Genomic DNA, 21,243 nt, shown 5'->3' on the forward strand with positions numbered 1-21,243 from the left:
ACAGACATCAATTTCAGCAGATTAAATACCACACAACTCAGATTGTTTTGACCAAACTGGATGAGAAATAAATTTTGTTAGCACTTTATCTTGACAGATCTGAAGGGTGCAATTAAAAGAGGACGTGGAGCTTGGAGTAAAATGAGCTGTAAATTCTGACCAAGATCAACTTTGGCTAGACAGAAAAGTGCAAATGCATTTTCATGTGCCAGTAAGATCATGATGGCATGAAACTAGATCTTGATAACGTTAAGTAATCCCAGAAGTTCTCATCTGGGAGTAAATACATCTAAGGATGTATTTTTTGGTTTGTAAAATCCAAATTAAGCAGTTCATCGAAGTTATATACAAGGATTTCTTAGCATATATACTAGAGAGGTCCTGAAATATACCCATTTTGTAGAGGTAATATAATTTTTTATATTGCTATGGTCATTTCAGCCTTCCTATGTTTTTCTGTTATTTGCTACGAAGGAAAAACATTGCAAATATAAATCTTATGTCAGTCAGAGAGAAAGAGAAAAAAATTATTCATGAAAATTTATCTTAAACACCAACAGTGGAAAAGGACGAGTGGAGTTTTCTATGTAGTCTGATTGAATCACAGGCTGTGATATAGCCAGATAGTAAAATTAGCATCTATATTGCTAGGATAAAGCTCAAGATTATCTTTGTTAAGAAAACAAAGGAAAAGGTACATAGGGCTTTAAATATGGGTATGCTTATTTCCTTTCTGAATGGAATCATCAAAAGACAGTTTAATTTAATTTCATTTGGGAGGTTAGCTCAATTACCATGTGGCAAAAGAAAACTAATGCATGCTTTATTTAGACTTTGGTTTTCATTTAACTGGAAAGTGACTATGTAACCATGTGAACAGAGCTTTAAAGCCTTTAATATCTTTTGTATACTGAATAGGTGGAAGTTGGCAAAAAGACAACTTCCCTCTTCATATTAGCAGCAGAAATAAGAATATATTTATCACATGAGGGTACTTTCTTTGGATAGACATAAGACTACTGCACATCTACCTCTAAAAGCCCTGTGGTAGAAAATGGGTAGCATTAATTCCCAAATTATATAAATAATCTTACTGGTAAAACCAAGACAATTTCTTGAACCTGATATTTTAAAAATCCTTATGAATATCACAGAGAAATTTAAGCTATGTTTTGCATTTTATCTGTGTGACATTAATAATTAAAAAAGCTCTCTCTTTTTTTTTTTTTTTTTTCCATCTATGATTACATTCTTAATTCTGTGTTAAGGATAAAACAAGCTTTACATAACTTAGAGTTGCCCTTTATTCTAATTATTTACAATATTATTTTCTGTAGAGGTAAATGCGTATGCCAATAATCATTATCATCATATCATAAGCCTCTGACACATAATGATTGTTAATCTGCTGTATCCTTTAGTTTGCCACAGTTCATTGGCACCTTCATTGATATTGATAGCTTTATTTTTTCTAGGCACTAAGTGAGTAATTCATCAAGAGAACAACAAAGGCTGCAATTGAAAGATAAAACATCCACATTTGGTAACTCACCCAGCACCTGAAAATGTGCTGGAACATACAGAGGATACAGGCTGTTTTGGTACCTTGATATGCCAGGTTATCAACAGGAGTACCAGCGCACCTAAGGTTGTGGGTGCCCTGGAGTTCTTAGTTCTTTCTGTGAACAGACACATGCTACCATACATCTCAGTTTGAAAAAAAAAATAAAAAATAAAAAAATCTGCTGACAAAAAATCTGGGGAAAAAAGTCCTGTTAACCAGTTATATCAAATAATTTCCAAATATAATTTTCTATACACTTTTGTAATTACATTCAGAAACTTTTCAAACAAGCAGACCAAGCGTGGATAGTATTCAGACACCTAAAGATGTAGAAAAATGCTGAAATTTACAGAATAAATTGGGTCCAGAATTCCCAGTGTATTTACATAAGGTGATGGTCTCAAAATGCATTCAGGCCTATTTTAAAAATAGCCATCTAACCAAGTTTGAATTATGTTCCTGAGCTCATGGTATGGTCATAGAATCAAATAATGGCTTAGACTGGAAAGGACCTTAAAGATTCCATTCCAACCTCACTGCCGTGGGCAGAGCTACCGCCTACCAGAGCAGACTGCCCAGGACTCTATCCAGCCTGGCCTGGAAAGCCCTCAGGGATGCGGCATCCACAGAATCTCTGGGCAGCCAGTTTGAGCACCTCACCCTCTGATTAAAAAATTTCCCCTAAACATCTAATGTAAAATTCACCACTTTTAGTTTAAAGCCAGTCCCCTTGTCCTATCACTATTAGACAGTCTAAAAAGTCTGTCTCCTTCCTGCTTATAAGCTCCTGTTAAGTACTGGAAGACTGCAATGTGGTCTCCCTGGAGCTTTCTTTTTTCCTTCAACCTTTTTTTCATAGGAGAGATACTCTGACCCTTTGATCATCTTTGTGGCCCTACTCTGGACCTTATGTTATGCCGTACATAATTATCTCTTGTGACATATGGACTCCTTTATTTTACTATATGTGAGCAGAGAATCCACAAATGGCCTGGAATTTAATCATTTATCTCATGGCATCATGATTACCCCAGTAACTTACATTGTCTTTCCAACTGTAAGTATGTAGAGAAGGACCTGGTTGTTCAGATATATTCGAATTTATTTTTGGAATATAGCATATTTCTGATAGCAATAAAGTCACAAATATTGCTTGTTGCAAATAAGTGGCAAATAAAGCGTCAATGTAACAAATGTTGAATTGAGACATGCTGATAGGACAGGACAGTTTTGTAACTATATATGTTAGTGCTGATAAACAAATATCCACAGCATGAGAAAATGGCTCTTGAGATGTTTTCTTCCAGGTTGGACATAATGCCAGTTTGAGAGAGAAGAGCTTCCAAGCAATGTACTTTGTAAAGAAAGGCTAAAGTATAGCCTATAGCAATTCTTTCTTTAGAAAATTCCACACTGTTAAAACATTGTTTAAGATTACATATAAAAATATCAGTATTTGTCACTGTGGAAACTTTGTGCCAAAAACTAGTGATAATAATTACACAGAGCTGTGAACTACAGGTCACTTAGTAGTAAATCCATCAAATTTTGTAAAAACTTGAGCAGTATTGCTGAGAGGATCTCCAGGTTAAAACTATGATGCAGTTGTGGCAACAAACCTGACTATTATGTAATTTCCAAGGAATTTAAAGTAAGTCTAAAGCTAGAAAGGACTTGTTTGAACATGAAGGAAGAAGAAATTATCCATCTCAAAACAGGAAGACTATTGTTGGTATTTTTTTTTTTTTTTTTATGAAACATTTCTGAATTTGCATTATTTTTGTTTCTGTTCACACTATTGAAGGGAAATGATAACAGTCTGTCAGCTACATGGAGGCATATTTTTTTTTTTTCTGTGAATTTCAGTTACTGTTAGCAGTTAATCAGCTTTTCTGTTTCTAGTTTTACTGCTTCTGTACAGTAAATCCAGAAAAATCTCTACTTATGTTTACCTGTTAAACTTAGGATACAAAACAGGTCTGAATGTTAGCATCAGTTGTTATTCATCTAGGTACATTTAATATTGAAAGCAGTTAGAAGTTGCATAATTTCTAGGCCTTCAGATATGGAATAATAGGATATTTTCCTGCTGACATATACAGAGATATCATTTTCATCTGGAAAATAATGACTAAATTTACTTTATAAGGAAGAGGGAGGTTTTTTCCTTTGTTTACTATACATCTGATAAGCAGAGCAGTATGTTTGACAAATACTCCTCTGTATTTGGGAAAAAATATGTTATATTTCTTGCAATTGATGGTTATTAAATTATTTTCATTTCCAACTTCAGGACATTATTAAACAGATCTATAAATTATCATTATCAATAATTTTCATCATAGCATTTCTAAAGTAGTACCTGTCATCTGCTCATGTTTCCTCCTAGTAAAAATGAGAAAAAATGAGTATTTTCTGAAATTGCAATGAAGTCACTGGCAAAACAAGAAAGAGAAGGACTATTTATTCTTGCTATGTTATCTTGATTCTTAAATAAGCAACTAGATGTTTGACAAACTAAATAAAATGCTCAAAGATGAATAGTTTTCAGCAAACTATCAAGAGTGTCAAGAGGATTATTTGATACAATCTTTTCAAAATAGCATAATCCTCTTGTTTTAATGAGATCATAATTTTGATCAAACTGAAAGTTGAAAAGTATTGGGTTTTTTTAATTCATCACTTGGTATCACATAATGTCACATTTCTGTTAAGAAACTTGAATGAGAAAAGATAAATACAGAGTAAATGAGTGGATTAAAGCAGTAAGTGCAATAAGAACTGGTTCTTTGTCTGTACTGAAGCAAGATCCCTCAGGAGCCTTAACTAGGCCTTATACAAGTGAGTTCTTACCTGTTAGTTAGCTAGGCCTGTATTAAATTGTACACTGTGTGATCTCTGGCAAAATATTATAATACAATCCCATGGGTGGAAGCTAAATAGAAATAAAATCAAATGACATCTATAGGCACAGATGAGGACAAGTTGCTGCTGGAGCTAGTATCCAACATGCACAGTCATTGACTGTTCAACCAGTAGTTTTAAATCAGTATTTGCTATTTTTTCTAAGATAATTGTAATTCAACTAAACATCTTGTGAGAATTAATCCAATAATCTGTGTAGGTAAAAAAACCTGAAAATCACAACATCTTACTAATTTTCTAATGACAGCTTACCCACTGTTGGCATCTGTAAATTGGGTTCTACACTTCTGTCAATCTCACCATCTCACCAAGTGTTATTTTACATAACACTTTATTTATTTTTTCCCCCTAAAGCATTACTTTTTATTTTTTTTAATTTGAAAACATTCAGCTATTTCCACGATGAAGCATTGGAAAATAAGTATTCTCTGCATTATAAATATTTCTGTAATTATTACCTTGGATAAGGAAAAAAATGAGCATGAACATTAATGGCAGATTGAGTGCTGCTTTTTGATGTGGCTATGTCTTTGATTTTAGAAAATATTATTATTTGAGGCTGAGTGCTGTTAGAACAGTGTTTTTTACCCCCATTGTCTCTTGGAAGCAAAATAAATCTGCAATGCATGCTACTACTTCTAATTGTGAATATCTTCTATTGACAGTTGCTATAAAAACAGGTATTAGTGAAGTCAGTGACGAGATTTCTAAGACCAAAAAAGATATTGGATACAAACTATTGCAAAATAATTCATTTGAAAGTAGCCAGTGAACTACAGACACAAGAATGAGGAAGGTAGTTGTTTTTGTACTTAGTATGCATTCATCTCTGCTTAGAAGTGAAAATTCTCAGGTCAGTTCACTAACTTTCAGCAAAAAGTATTTTTAGTATAATGAAAAATAATATTGTTTACACTTACAAAATATAAAAGCATTTGCTGACTGGTTACACTGTTCTGAAGCATGGAGTACATTTTTTTCTCCAGAAAAGACAGAGCTAAAGGGTCTGTTCCAAGTGACCAGACATAATCCATAATAACAGAACATTTAAATTTCTATTTCTAAGTTTTCAAAACCCAAAGGAAAGGTAGCCAAATATGCATTTTAGACCTTAATTTTCACCCCTTCAGAAGATGCATTATTAAACATGTTTAATGTTCTTGCAATGTACCATACCTTACATGCAAATTTGCATTTTCTGAAAGTCATTTAAAATGAGTAAAACAAAGCTTTGTAAAGCTGTTTACTAAGTGATGCCACAATTTAATTGTAAAATTGGGTATCTTAATTATGCCATTATTGTATATACTTGTAATTAGGCAATATGGATATTTAATTTTGTGTCGATTATCATGTACAATTATGAACAAAACAATCTTAGGAAATTGTGGCCAAGCTTGGCAGCCAAACAGTTTAAGAGTTCACCATCCTACTTTTTATTGTTATTATTACTAATATTGTTATTATTTATAAATGTGCCCTAGAACATAAAGGGTGTTAATATAATGTTTCATCTAAGATCATGCACTGTATAAACATCTGTATGCAGTGGGCAGCATGAAGATAGATCTATGTTTCCTTCTCTTCGTGTACAGTAACTATTTGCAATATTTGTAATTTGCATTGCATTGGGTTTTCTTGTATGTCTTGAACATATCCTGGCTGCATTTAAGCTTTTCTATGCACTTCCATATAGTAATCTTGCTAGCACTCATACTTACTATTTTGATCTTTGAATGTAATCTTCTCTTAAGAAAATGGCCGGAGTTGTGGCAATACAAATATGGAAATGTCCATCAGCATTTGCTGAAAAAGTAGCATACGAACTAGTCTTGAAAATAACATGTGAGCATATCTTCAAGCCCATTCAAGACCAATAGATTCTCTGCTTTACCAGTTCATGTAAAATTAGAGAAGGTAGACATCTTCCCGGCACTGGCAAACTACCCGATATAGACTACCTGGCTCTGATATAAGAAAGCCTATAGCTTTCAGAGGTGTCTTGAACTGAGCACTTTGTAGATGTATTCCAAGAAGCATATACGGCAGTGTCCACAGAGCTCCACTTACTGCAGATGGGCCCGCAAAACAGTTCAGCACCTTAGAAAGAAGAGAACAAAGCAAATCTGTTGTGGTGATAACCTGAGGCATCTATATATGATGACAGTACTCAAAATTCCTTTCACCTAGTTGCAAACCATGGTCTAACAAGCCATAACATTCAGCCTGATGGAGAAATAACAGATCAGAAAATTTGCTAATTAGGTTGTAATTGTGTGCATTCTTGTCATAATTCAGCACCTGTCTATTCCCAAAACGCAGGATAATTTTAGAAGTTTAGATCATTGTAGATAATGGTAACTTTAGATAGGAGAACTGTGCCTGTCCTCCCCAGAGAGGGTACAGAAATGAGTATAATGTGGCAGCTGAAATCACATTCCAAGAATATTAGCTGAAGTGCCTGGAAGACAGCAATCTTAGAACTGTGATCTGGGAATGAGTTGGGCTCTAGCTGAACTATAGCCAGTGTGCGTAAGCGGTGTCTTCATTCTTCCATATGCTTGGTCACAATTACTATTTAGCATGGAAGAAGAGATGGGTGGTTAATCTTGCATGCACAAGGAATGGATCCAAACAATTCTCAACAATTTTTGTCAATGCATCACTTAAATTCTAACCATAAAAAGGGACAGTTTTGCTGCCTATGGTTCACGGACCACAAATTGAGAAAAACTGTACTTATTGTTTGAAGAGATTCTATTGCACATTCTTTTCAGTTGCTGTGAAAGAAATTTTCATGCAAATAATTTAATACCATGTAATTGTTCTTACTCACTCTTCACTCTGTGTCTGTTTTACTGTTCATTAGCAGATCACACTTTTTTAAAGATATAATTTTTGGTTTGGTTACAGTTGTGACCTTCGCCCTGAGGGGTGCCATCTCCTATATCTATCTCAAACCACGCACAGGCAAGAAAGCAAACATGATTTGTTGAGTTTCTGAGGTAAGAGAGGAAAAATACAGATTTCTGTTAGTGACTCACATTTGTAAGTGTCTCAACTTTTGTTTTGGGAACTACCAACTGAAGCATATGCCAAAAGAGCAGAATTAGCATTTGCAACAGTAAAATAGGAGCCTGCATGTGGTATTGATACTATTCAGGGCTGCAGCACGGCACAAAATTCAGTCTGACATTGAACTGCTCTTTTTAATATAGGCCTCACATAATGCAGCAACCAGGCAGAATGTAGAGTGTTTTCATGCTCTCTCATGAATTTCTAATTTTTGGTCAATGATGAATTGTTACCTGCACATAATTAAGTTATTTTCCAAGGGTGAGTAGTGTGAGTAGACATCTTGTAATGTGCATGTATAAGTGAAATGGAGTCATAAAAATTAGTATTAGGTTGGAGGATCATTTTAGGTTAACAAATACGCTTTCCTAAAAATAAATTTGTTTGTATTCAATTTTGAACAAATAACAAAAATCAATCCTTTTGGAAACAAGATATCTGGGACATGTTTCTTGTTTACACTGTGTACCACACCAGAAATGTAAATTGTATTTAAAGGGAATAAATATTCTATTTGCATCCACTTTAAGTCTACTTTATACTTCCGGATTGGCACTAAAGGGCCTTTGGGAATCCTTGAAGAAATCTGGGAAATTGTTAATGGAAAATATATCATATTCACATTGGTTTTCAGGAGATATGAAACCAAACTTAAGGAGCACTATCTTGAATCTTTTCTTTTCTGAGATAAGTTTAGGAAGCATAACACACTAAAAAAAAATAAAAACCAAAATGGATTTGGAGTCAAAATGTCATGAAGCAGATAGTCAAGAGCATCATTGTAAGCTCCTGCATGAAAATATGTTTGCTTTTCTGTTGCAAGTAGTAATCTAAAAAGAGTCAGCAACTATATGCAGAAGACATGTCACATTGATGCTGTAATGACATGCTCTAATGACTATGGAGCATATACTTGAAGTCATTTTACCTAAATACATGATTCCATTCAATTCACAACAAAAGTTTCTAGTGGATACTAGAAAGGTAAATGTAAAAGGCAAAATTTCTTATTTCAGTAAATATAGGCTAGAATAACAAAATAAGTTAAAACATATATCTCCTTTCTACTCCAATGAAAATGAGAAGTAAATAAACCTGTATTTTGAAAAAAATATGCCAGCTAACTCACTTAAATTTGGTTTATACAATAAACTAAGTAAAAAATATATGGTTTTGGAGTGTGTAAGTACTATATTTTTTCTTAAGAAAAAGAAATCATCTTTGGAAGCAAACATTTTATTTCAGAATTTTTACCTCTGCAATATATAAAATGCATTAAAATGACTCCCCCCACCACCACCATCAAAGTTCTTTTTTCTTCCCAGAAAAAGTTATAAACCAACAAATGTCTGCAACACTGACTCATAACAGTAATACAGAAGTAGGAAGTACAGTGCAGGAGATACCATGATTTGAGTGGCAACTAAAAATCAAAATCTACTGACAACATCAAAAGATCCCATTTTTTTGGAGATAGCTGTGTCAGGTAAAGTACATCGGAAAAATACCATCTTTGGTTCTTATTCTGTGTTTGTGTTTCTTTTTTTTTCTGTAATGTACATGAAATTGTTTGTATATGAAATTATTTATTTTTCTATTAGTATGTATTATTTTCAAATATTATTAAATAGTTGCTTTTATGTCTACCTGACATGGCTGCATTACTGATAAATATGAAGTACACATTAAGTAAACAGTTTTTTTAGAGTCCTTGAGGACAAAATATATACTGTGCTCCAAGTAAAGTTTATGAATAATATATACTATGCAAATATAGTACTACTTATCTTGTTTAAAAGAAATGTAAAACCTATGATAGTGTAAGAATTTGCATAGATTATTAGTATGTCTTTTGAGACTTTTTAAAAACATATTTACATGTATAAACCATTTCCTTCAATTCTCATAACCTCCCATATTACTGAGCAATACTGAAATAACCAGTCCCAGATAACCTGCTTCTGGATTACAGAACTTAGTTTCCAACTAAAATCATGTCAGGTCATGCCAGACTGTGTAGAAAGACAGCAACAGATACCTCTTTCTCTGTATTAGGCTGACTCTCTGTGTCTTTCTCTCCATCTGTCTAATGTGCAGTATGCATTCTAATATTTTCTGCATATTAAGGGGGAAGTTTATTGAACGTGTGATGATTTGATTGTAAACTACTCATCAACATATGTGGATACACACTGTGAATACTTAGTATCAGATATTAAGACAAGTCTAGCGAAATCAAACAGAACTGAGAACTGTTCTCACCAATTCTAAGAAGAATTCAAGATTAAGCCCTATTTATGATCACTGAGAAATTAGTGAAATGATCTACATGAGCATAAGATTCAAATAAATGCCTCATCTTGTGTACCTATATACAAGTAACATGACCTAACACGTTAGAAAGTAATAAATGTGGTTTGTTAAGCCATTTTGTAAGAGCACAAATCCGGATTTCTAGATGCTCACTCTGTGTTTCACTTGGCTCAGACAACTCCGCTTGAAAGTCTTGTGCCACGATGGAATGATAACTGGGTGTTGATGAAAAACATCAATCATCATTGTATTATGATTTGAGTTATATTTGTTTTAAAGTTGAGCAGTAAGATATTGTGAAACAAAGCATATGTGTTTGGAGATTGAACTTTAAAAGCTCCTTCGTTCCGAGCCCAAGTGTGAATAATTCCTTAAATCAATAGAGCTTATTGAAACTCTAGGATTACCTGAAAAGGTTATGAAGAATTTATCAGTAAAAAAAAAATATTCTGACTCTTTCCTTGTAGATATCTTTGTGCTCCATCTTCCCTAATACTTCTAAACCCCTACTGTAAGTACTTTTCCAACATTCCTTCTGGTACAAGCCAGCCTGATTTTGAAGTTTTATTTTGCAAAGTCTTTCGGTGGAAATGTTTTGTTATCAATGATTTAAATGATTGTTAAATGATCCATTAAAAAATAATAATAAAAAATAAACTAACCAAAGTTTAATTGATCTTTTAGGTTTATTTATACCATCACTTTACATTATAAAGAGGAGATTAATCTTTGTCCATGGTTGAAAATAAGCATCCAATTATATGAAAGACATTGTATAAAGTTGAAACTTTTAAAATGTGAAACTGTTTTGATTGTTACTTCCATGATAAGCATCCATTAACTTAACAAGTGATCATTAGGATAGCATTGAGTCTTGCTAGAGTTATTTAAATGACTCAGAAAGCATAGGGCTTACAGACTGGCAGTTACAGAATGATGTAATAAATGTGCAGTGCAGCTAGTGTGGTAGTCTATATTTTCACTGAGGCATACCAGTGATGCTATCAAGGCCTCAAGCCCTGGAGATGCATTTCATCCGACTGCCCTTTGTGCTCTTTTCTTCTTTTGATGCTGGGAACATAAAAAGCACAGATTGAAAATTCACTGAAACGATGTTTTCTGCAGTTAGTATGTGTAGACACTGATTAAAGAAATTTATGCTAGTATGAATTTCTTTCACTCCAGTGCCCAACAGGAGACAAGTGACATTCTCTGTTTCTGCTTTTTCACATCTAGTTTGTTAAAAACTGCTGAAGATTGCTGTGATAAAGATCCAGTGATCTAGAGTTTCTGATGTTAGAGCGGGATTTCTTAGGTCAAGAAGTTCTTATATATATGAAGATTTTAAATAGAGATTTATGTAGGTCGAAAGGGGTAAGTTTTGTAGCTGAAAGACTAGTGAAGAATAGTGAAGCGGATGGACTACCACTTTAGGCTTTTGTTCTTTGGTGTGCTTACATTATAGTAACTAAATCGATGTGTGAAAGTGAGTCATAAAATTATTGCTATTGTTGATCAAAGGCAAATTCAATGAGGCAAATGAGCTGGCAAATGTGTTGCAACCAGTAAGTGAACAAAAGCATTTGAAGAAGGTGTTGATAGAAGAGTGAATTTAAGAGTTATTCAGAAGGAATCTTTTCTATTCTTCTCTGTAAAATGTCTTCAGTCTTCACTCTCCTTTTTCTTCAACGTGTCATCCATCTTCCCTTGTTCTCACTAAACCAGTTCTCATTAACCTCCTCCTTCTTGACTAGATTGTCATTGTTTTTCCGCTCTGAAACTGTGACCAACGTTCACAGGAATGTGTGGTACAGACTGTTGGCTACAGCCTCTCACTTATTTTTGGCTACAGAAACTACTGCTAATTATTACATTCCTTTAACTACTTCCCATAATGAACACAAGCACTTTGAAAAGTATGAAATTAATTAATGATCTCTCATGGGACTTCTACCTACGTTAGCTTTATTTAGACTAATTTCAGCCGAGGCCAGAAGGTTCAGGTTATCTGTCAGGGTTATATAAGTCAGAATTTCTCAACTCTTAGAATCCAAGAATCACCTGCTTTTGCAGAAGAAAAAAAACTTCTTAATACAGTGTTGTCAGTTTCGTTTTCAAAGATAAGCAAATAAAAATGAAGCTGAATTTCTGGTGTTCACAGTTTACCCCTGTTGTTTCAGATATTGCCTGCATGCATGAAAATGGGTACACATATGTTCTAAATCCTTTAGAAGTTCAACCAACACCAAATGTGCTGCCAAGTTCTGAATACTGTCAACAAGTACTTAGAATGATTTCAGTTCAGGCAGTTCTCAGTCACTTCAGGCCAGTTTTCAGAAGAGCTTAGCATTTGCCTAACCATAACTGCAGAGAAGATATTGAACAGTGTTAAGAAGCAAGAAACTCTCATTGGCCAGGCTTTCAAAGAGCTTTGTCAAAGTCTAAACTTTTCATACGATGACCATTTGACCTGATCCTAAACAAAGACTGAGCTTGTGTTAAATAAGACTGTAAGTATTAAATCTATTTCATAAATATGTTGACCTTCAGGATTTCTCTGACAAGAAGGGTAAATTTCTTCATTAACTTTTGACTTTGAATACTAGATTTACTCCTATGTCTTGGCATGAACTTGAAATTTTAACGTGAAAATAATTCTCTTCAGGCATATGCATATAGTTTCTATGCTTAGACATGCTAAGCCTTGGCAATTCTGTTTTTATTTATCTGAACTAGATTTTACTGTATTTATTTAGGTCATGTTACCCTCCTTGTATATTGCATGTAGTTGCTTTGTTATTTTCATTGTTTTCCCATTGGTGTATTAAACTGGGCTAGCAGAGACATGATTTTTGTTACCTCCTTCTTATGTTAGACAAACATATGTAGATCTAACCAAACTCACCAACTGTGGTTTGTTACAGTGACATTATAAATCATGGTAATGATTTCTTAGAGATCATTGCTCTGTTTTCATCAATGATCATTATACCCTCATTATTTTTACATTTTTATGCTATATAAATAGTAAGAGGATTAGTCACCCTTAATCACTCTGAAGCATAATTTTAAAAAGATTTCAGGACAGAAATTCAATCCAGAAAAATGTTTCTAAAAATATATTTCAGTTTTTAAGAAGTTCTGTTGTTATTACAAAGTGTCAGTGTTTTCCAAAACATAAATGAGGCAGACTAAAATATCCACTAACTTTTCCCATATCTTCTTAAGCAATCTTCATTTTCTGGAAAAATAATCTCATAATGAAAAGCTAAGCCTGAAAAGGCAAGATGGAGGTAGGAGAAAAAGATATTCTGTTTAAAAAACATTTGCTTCTGTGTATTTAGGTCTGCAGAAAGTACTTGTACTGTTTACGTATCAGTAAACACAGTCAAAATGCCCCAAGGTATTAAAACTCAAAGTGTCAGCAAATACTAGGAGTCAGGTGTTTAGTGGTCTAGATGTGTGGATGCTTGAGAATTTGCCAGGCATCACTGAACAGTTTTCATCCAAGCATAGTTTATAATGTGACAAAATATGCTGAATAAGAACAATGGTAGAAGCAATACAGTAAATAGGATCTCTCTCAACTGGGCTTCAGTCTGATGTAATTCTTCTTGCAGTAAGCTTTCTCAAAGTGTCCTTTTTTTCCCCACTGGGATTGGTTCTGCCTACATAAACTGTAAGCAGTGATCCTACAGTTGGATTTGGGGAACTTATTCTGTAGGGGTCATAAGCAATTTTAGTATTTCCATTAAGGAAATCTTTCCAGCCAGCTGCAAACATCCTCACAGCTCTTAGTTTTCTTCAGCTCCCCAGATAGTCTTCACTACCCAAAACACTTTGAAGTTTATTGTTCTTGCCCCTCATACAAATACACTATTTTCAAGTGTCCTGAAAACATCTTTCTGATCTTTATCTCTTAACTGTAGAGACCAGCTGTCAGTATTCAAATGACCACGCCTATGGCTACTTTGAGCATCGTTGAAGGAAAGAAGGGAAGTGAAAGGCTTGTGAACCAGTGTCAAGAAAAATTATCAACTACTGTGCAAATGAAGTTGTAGAGATGCTAAGTGCAAGTCATTGTCATTCTACAGATAAGTACCACTGAATATTTCTTTTTTTTTTCTTGTAGTCTTCTACTAGCTGAAGCATTAGAAAAAAAAGGAAATTAAAATTACATCTATCAGAAAAAAATATATTTTTTCCAGGAAAAGAAACTATAGACAAGAATGAAAATGAGCATGGCAGACAGCTAAACACAAAGTAGGGTGAAAGAGACGATTACAGATTCAAGGGGGAGCAACATCAATCAGGCCATTTTTGTTAGATTAGAAAGAAACTTTATCTACATGACTTGCTTAATTCATGGATAACCTGTGCAGTAGTGTCCATGGTAGAATCCACCCCTTGATCCCAAGCTCATCTATATTTTGCTTCTCTCTGTGATAGTCTGAGGTATCATGGGACCATCAATCTAGAAATAATTCACCGTTATGTTGCTAGTCCAGATCTACCTAAACCACTTCAATTCTAGCAGCCCAATACACCTGCTGGTTGTTTTTATGTTCTTCAGTGATATGACTCTTGTGTTTGTAAGTATCTATGAGATGTACTTTTACAACCGTACTCTCAACCCAGGCAGCAATATCTTTCTATGCTGCAGTGGCACAGATAGGTTTACTTCTGAGCTGCCTGTTCGGCTTTCATTTCTGTAAGCAGCTGCATATGGCATTTGCCACCGTCCTTGAATCAGCGTAGAGGTAGGGCACTGACCACTTCTCTCATTAAGCAATATCTAAAGACAGCTCGATGGCCCTCACTTCTATGAATTGGCTCAGTTCACTGTCTCCTCAAAAACATGGTTAGATGGCATGAAGGAGGTGGCAGTGCCTTAATCTTACATGTGTTGTGCAGGCTGCTAAGGCATCTTCCATCCTCATCACGGGAAGTGCTAACCTTTTCTTCTTTCATACAACATACCAGGACAGAACTTTACACAGGCATATCCTCAGCTGCTAGTTCTGTTAATAACTTAGTAAGAAAACATCTGAGTGATGCCCAATTTGGTACTGTAAGTCTAGTCATATTCAATATATGAAATATTACGATTATGGATTAATAACTAGCAAACTGCCCCATTTGTCTAGTGGCATTCAGTGAGCTACTCACGAGCCCCTCATTCTTCATCTAGCGGCATTCAGTCAGAACTCACATGGCTAGCTTAGGAGATGGTACAGTTTATTGAAGCAAAGGATGCACAAATTCTTTGGATTGCTGGTGATAAATTTACTGTCTGCAAAGCTTGTGCAATGAATGAAGTGTAATACAGCCTGACCACCAGTGTGCTAACTTATAAATCAACTCTATAGAGATTTCTAAGTTTCCCAAGAAAGCACTAGGCATAATTGAGTGTGTGAATCTTACCCAGCCGGCAGCCCTGTAGGGAGAAAGAGAGGCTCAGCTCATCAACTGATCACTGAAGTCAGAGGTGTTCTTCCAATTTATCTGTGATCCCTGACGTACCCCATGTCTTAAGCCATTTTTTATATTATTTCTTATTATACAGATGGAACTTGACTGACTCCTGTCATGCCTTTGTTTATGATTGGTGTGAAATTCTCTCAATTTTTTTATTTAAAAAATATAGGCTAAAACATTCAAACTGCATGCTCAGCAAGGAGTGATCACACCTGGAGGTGGGTAGCTTTTGGGATGTGGCTTATAATGAGCTCATATTGAGCAACAGATGCAGATGGATAGACAGATTGGGATGGGGTATATTATCTTGTAGTATGGGAGTAGGTTGTCTGAAGGGGATGTGAAATTTTAATCACTGGAAATTCTTAAAGAGAGACAAAGTCATCTGCTCAGAAAGTTTTATCTATATCTCATTTCTAAGGTTGGATCAACTCTTATAAGTGTGATGAAAGATATGAACGCTATCAGACTTAGTTACATTATGCTTAGTCTTTGCTTCAATTTCTCTTATGTATTTATTATTTTGAACAATATTTTGGTATAAATGTCCATTGGCAATGATAGAACTATCAAGAAAATAAAGTAATAAAAACACTCCAAGCAGTAGAGCCAGCATGACTGCAATTTTTCCCAATGTTTAGTTTGAAGAACTTTAGTAAGTTCCATAAAAGGACTGACTAAACTGACAGAAAACTCAAGCTCTTCCCACATAGGGAGTGGACACTTTTGAGGATATTGATATTTTAAAAACAGAATTAGATGAAAGTGTGATACTTGTGTAATACAGAGTTTACATTTGGACTAAGTCAAAGAGCAAGATGAACACACTTGCTGTCAGCACTGCTTTTTCAACCTACCATTTCTGTATTTATGTTTAATATAATAGGTAAACTTATACATGATTCAAACATCCTGTACTTACAGATAAAAAAGAGCCATTATGTCACTTAGTCTGATTTTTGTATAACACAGGCCAGAAATTTTTACTATGTCATTAACTTTATATAGTACATAATTTCTTGTCAAGATCATAAAAAATAATCAAGACCACAACACTTCCTCTTAAAGTGGCTTCATTGATTTGCAAAGTCAATACTAGTATCTTTGCATCCTAAGTTCTTATGACAATCAAGACTGTTAGAACTAAAGTACATCTTTTACCTGGATTCATGTTCCTTGCCATCTCTGGTATATAATCCCATGTGACTCTTGTCAATTTTTCCATTTTGATAGTCATTAAGGAAAAATATGTTCACCCACTTAAATATCTTAAAAATATAAATGCAGAGTCCTGCCAAAATAAACAACAGATGCTAAAACATACCTTGGGGTGAATACTTTCGTTGGAATAATCATTATCACATAATACACAACCACATTATCTTCATCTGTTCCTGGTGGTATATTCCCAGGAAACCTAGGTAACATATTTCATTGTATCAGGAGACAGTTGGGTTCAAGGCATGCTCATCAAATCTTCTCATTCTCTTTTTGAAGAGATTAGATGTATATACAAACATTGCTAGCATAAGCAAAACGAAACAACATGGGCAGCATATGAGATAAATTTTAGCATAATTTTACAATCATTTTCTTTACTAACACAAAGATGATCTTATAATGACAAAGTCAGATGGAGATTTCAAAAAATAACCCATCAAAAATTATGAGGATTTTCAGGAACCATAGGTGTGTATTCAAAATATTTGCATTAAGAGTCTTTAGTGTGAAATTCAGATACTAATATGGCACTGGGATCCTGAATAAACTTGATGGCTTTATCTTCCTTTTGCTCATTATAGTTCCCTTTCTACTTTTTAATCTCAAGACTTGATTATCAGTTTTCATAGTTCTGTACTGTCTCATACTGAGTACCACAGTACAAAGAGACTAGATTATACTGGACAAAGTATGAGTCTGTGGACAGTGAACCCAACACAATTTTTTGGGTACAGATCACAGAATTCTTGCATTAACTTTCTGTGTCCTTATCCACTTGTTGCAGATTGAAGTGCATAACCTAACAGACTTTTATTTTTTTTTCCCCCACAGGTTTTAGCTATAATATCTGCTTTATCTATACACTGTTTGAAAGATGTTAAGAATTTGAATCCCAGCAGTTAGAAGTTTATGTTGATTGCTGTACCAAATGTAGGTAGGGAGGTGCAAGTTAGTATTGGATAGCAAGTTACAGCTCTGCAGAATCTAATTACCAGGTGAAAATACTTGTTCCTTTAAAGCTTACAAGAAGGTGATTAAAATTGGCTTAGATGATAGTATGCTTATGGCAATAACATATTTTGTGTCTCTAGGGGTTTGAGTTATTTATGAAACGATGTAGCTCATTCTCTTGGTTTTGAGTTAAATGTGATTTCAGGGCTAAAATATATTTGCGGTCTCCTTAAAACATCAGAGATGTTAATCTGGACAGGCCTAATTAAGTTTGCCTGCATTTCCCTGTGTGTTTTCAGAAATATAGGTCACATATGCAGAATCATCCATCGTAGACAGTTTTTCAGTGAGGCAGCACCTAAGTTTAGACATCTAAATTAGGTAGACTGGACTCCACCCCATGTTTTATTGTTACAATTAGGACCATGTACTTACTTAGTGCCAAATTCTGCTCTCATACTTGTCACTGACGTCTGTGAAGCTATTCTGGATTTTCACAAATATGATTCAGAACCAGAAATTATAAATCACTCCAGGCTATGGGTGGTAATACGTGTTCAGATACAGACTGTAAATATCCTCATTTAAATCCCAGGGTTATCTTTGAAGATAGGAGCCTTTGCAGAATTCTGGCTGAGATATTGACTTTAGAATGATTTTAGGCACAGTGATGGATCCAAACTCTGGTTGTCAGAAAAACATTTTATTGAGTGAAATCAGTAGTAGGTCTCACAGGGATTAGCTTTCAGTGTAAAGTCCATACAGCATGTTTTTTTATTATTATTATTATTATTATTATTATTATTATTTTATTTTCATGAAGACAGTGAAGACAGTCATATTTTTCATGGCAATTTCTAAGTGCAAAACAGTTTGTAGGATGAAAAATTATGTAAAGCAAGTTACAGAGAATTATATATAATTCAAATGCCAAAAAGCTTTTCTAAGTATCCAAATACAAGATATCTTGGAACCAATTGTGCAGATGAACATAACAGGACACAAAACCATCCTGGGAAATTTAGCACGTAAGAACAGAAGGTTCAGGGCAAACAGTGTCTCTCAGTATGAGTGAATTATAAATGAAAAGGCAAAAGGGACCATGTTAATATGTTAATCATGGATATTTAAGAGAGAGTATCAGGTGGAAGCAAGCAAGCATTGTTACTTCTAGTATAGCACTGCTATCTATACTATAGTAGTGTATCAGCAGTACTATCTACACTTGAGAAGAATGCAGATATATTAAAAATTTCAAAGTCCTAAAGAGAATCTTGAGAATTTAAAGCCTATAATGTAAACTAAAAGAAGCTCAGTTTCTGTGAACTTTGTAGTTCATAGAAGAGATCCCCTACGTTCAAGTGATACAGATGAGAGCTTTGATGCTGAATGAGAACAAAAATGTGACAAGGGCTGGTAAGTGAGGCTGAACTCAGTTCAGTGGAACTTTAGGAGCTTTCCTAACAGCAGCTAAACATGGAAATAGCTTGCAACAGAAAGGCAGCAGATGCAAGATCACTTGGGCTCATTAGAATAAGACTGTAGTTCTTTCTCAGGGACAGGAAGTAAAATGTCAGGAAGAAAATCAATGAGTGGAAAAGTCAGGGGGACAAGGGAGTGAAGTGGCCACAATGGTTCTTTTGGACTTGACTTGACTTCTGCATTTCAGAGAATTTTCACCTTCTTAACATTTTTTTTCTAGAAGTCAAAAGAGAACATACATTTTTGCATTGCCCTCAGAAAATACATGGCAATTATTAGACAGTAGTATGCAAGAGGGAATTCATCATTTTTATCTCCTCTTACAAGCAACTTGTATTTTTTTACTTTCTTTGCCAGACTTAACCTCAGTTTGAAGCTGTAGAAAACAGACAGTTCATCCAAGATAGGTCAGATTAAAATTCAGAGAAGGTGTAAGGAACTTTTTTAGTTTGCTGGACAGTGTAGGTATCCATATGACAGAGCGCAAACCCAGACCCATTGTTGGGTCTTGAACCAAAATTACTAACTGTTTTTACAGAATGGATTGGTCTGTTGTTTTTTTGTTATCACCGCTTACTATCTTGTGTTTGTTATTATGGAAGAGAGGTTGTTTATTTACTTTGATTTTCTTTCCTTTGTGGTACAGGATATGAATCACCCTGCTCAGATCATCTGAACAACTCTTACTTAATGAGCTCCTTGCTGTTCAGAAGCCTCAGGCTCTGGAACCTGGATCCTTCGTTTTCACCACTGGGAGAGCAGAATGGCTTCAGTTCACAAAAGTAGAAATGTTTCCATTTGTTGTATTTTTTGTAAACAACATGGGTAAAAGTTAATAGGTTACAAGCACAAGAGCCTGGAATACATGATCTAAAGATCTCAATCAGTCTTAAAGCTTACAGACAAGGAAACTTTCTTGCAGTTATGTCACAGAATCACAGAATCACAGAACTGCCAGGGTTGGAAGGGAACTCAAGGATCATCAATCTCCAACCCCACTGCCACATGAAGGGCCACCAACCATTCCACCTAATGCTAGACCAGACTGCCCAGGGCCCCATCCAATCTGGCCTTGAACACCTCCAGGGACGGGGCATCCACAACCTCCCTGGGCAGCCTGTTCCAGTACCTCACCACTCTCTCCGTAAAGAATTTCCCCCTGACGTCCAACCTAAATCTCCCTTCCCTCAGCTTAAAACCATTTCCCCTTGTCCTGCTGTCACACTGCTGGCTCATGTTAAGTTTTTCGTCTATCAAGACCCCCAGGTCCTTCTCCACAGGGCTGCTCTCAAGGACCTCTCCTACCAGTCTGTAGGGATGCCTGGGATTCCTCCGGCCCAAGTGCAAAACTCTGCACTTTGCCGTGTTGAACCTCATCAGGTTCACCCGGGCCCACCTTTCTAGCCTCTCGAGGTCCCTCTGAATGGCATCCCGTCCTTCAACCGTGTCAACCACACCACTCAGCTTGGTGTCATCAGCAAACTTGCTGAGGGTGCACTCAATTCCATCATCGATGTCATTGATAAAGATGTTAAAGAGCACCGGTCCCAAGACAGACCCCTGGGGGACGCCGCTCGTTACAGGCCTCCACCTGGACATAGAGCCATTGATGACCACCCTCTGTCTGCAGCCTTTCAACCAGTTTCTTATCCATCGAGTGGTCCACCCATCAAATCCACATCCCTCCAATTTGGAGAGAAGGATGTGGTGGGGGACAATGTTAAAGGCCTTGCTCAAGTCCAGGTAAATGACATCGGTCGCCTTTCCCTTGTCCACCAATGCCGTCACTCCCTCATAGAAGGCCACCAGATTGGTCAAGCATGACCTTCCTCTGGTGAAGCTGTGCTAGCTGTCACGGATCACACGCCCTTTCCTCATGTGATCAACCATGTCATCCAGGATGATCTGTTCCATGATCTTCCCAGGCACAGAGGTGAGACTCACTGGCCTGTAGTTCCCGGGGTCCTCCTTGCTCCCTTTCTTGTAAATGGGAGTGACGTGACCCTTCCTCCAGTCATCCGGGACCACACCAGACAGCCATGACTTCTCAAATATGATGGAGAGTGGCTCGGTAACCACCTCAGCCAGCTCCTTCAGAACCCTGGGATGCACGCCATCCGGCCCCATAGACTTGTACACATTCAGTCTCATGAGGCGGTCTCGGACCTGCTCTGTCCTCACAGCGGAGGGGGATTTACCACCCCAGTCCCCACCCAGAGGTGTAGGGATGCAGG

General features: G+C 35.8%; 1 long non-coding RNA gene and 1 other non-coding gene across 2 annotated transcripts in view; both read right to left on the bottom strand.

Annotated features, from left to right (window-relative positions):
* Window positions 1-6,455: 6,455 nt before the first annotated feature.
* Window positions 6,456-21,243, bottom strand: part of LOC149919481 (uncharacterized) — a 190,311-nt gene continuing 175,523 nt past the window's right edge. The window contains exon 4 of the long non-coding RNA XR_016463604.1: window positions 6,456-6,589. This is a non-coding gene — a long non-coding RNA (uncharacterized LOC149919481). The remainder of the gene's footprint in view (window positions 6,590-21,243) is intronic.
* On the bottom strand, window positions 14,728-14,855 carry LOC116226759 (U6atac minor spliceosomal RNA). The gene has a single exon (XR_004166406.2). It is a non-coding gene; the product is annotated as a U6atac minor spliceosomal RNA (small nuclear RNA).

This window comes from Phasianus colchicus, chromosome 1 (genome assembly GCF_987193195.1).
Source record: "Phasianus colchicus chromosome 1, bPhaCol1.hap1.1, whole genome shotgun sequence".
Taxonomy (NCBI): Eukaryota; Metazoa; Chordata; class Aves; order Galliformes; family Phasianidae; genus Phasianus; species Phasianus colchicus.